We start from the raw sequence: 608 nt of genomic DNA on the forward strand, positions 1-608 counted from the left end.
TTTGGTTTTATGTTAAGGTTTTGAAATTCTAGATGTTGCGCTTCTCTCTTTTCACTTTTTTATGTGTGGATGTAGATGCATTAGAATATGCATGCACACATACATAAACTCACACACATACACACACACACACACACACACACACGCACAAACGGACACACACACACACACACACACACGCGCGCGCACGCACATACATACACACACACACATACACACACACACACACACACACACACACACACACACACACTCACACACGCACGTACATACACACATATACACACATATATATTCATGTGTGCTTATTTGTGTGCCTGCGTGCGTGCGCGTATGTGTGAGCGTGCGCGCGCGCGCGCGCGCGCGCGCGCGTGTGTGTGTGTGTGTGTGTGTGTGTGTGTGTGTGTGTGTGTGTGTGTGTGTGTCTGTGTATCTGTACTTGTATATGTGTCTTTATGTGCATTGTGCATATACCTGTGACTTAAACGTAAATTCCAACACTAATTTAATTTTCAAAAGAACCGACCACGACTTCAAATGACTTATCTACCCCCTCCCCCCCCCCTCCCTTGCCTGAACATTCTCGAAAGGTCACTGGGTACATTTCT

The sequence above is a fragment of the Penaeus chinensis genome, chromosome 23 (genome assembly GCF_019202785.1).
Source record: "Penaeus chinensis breed Huanghai No. 1 chromosome 23, ASM1920278v2, whole genome shotgun sequence".
Lineage (NCBI taxonomy): Eukaryota > Metazoa > Arthropoda > Malacostraca > Decapoda > Penaeidae > Penaeus > Penaeus chinensis.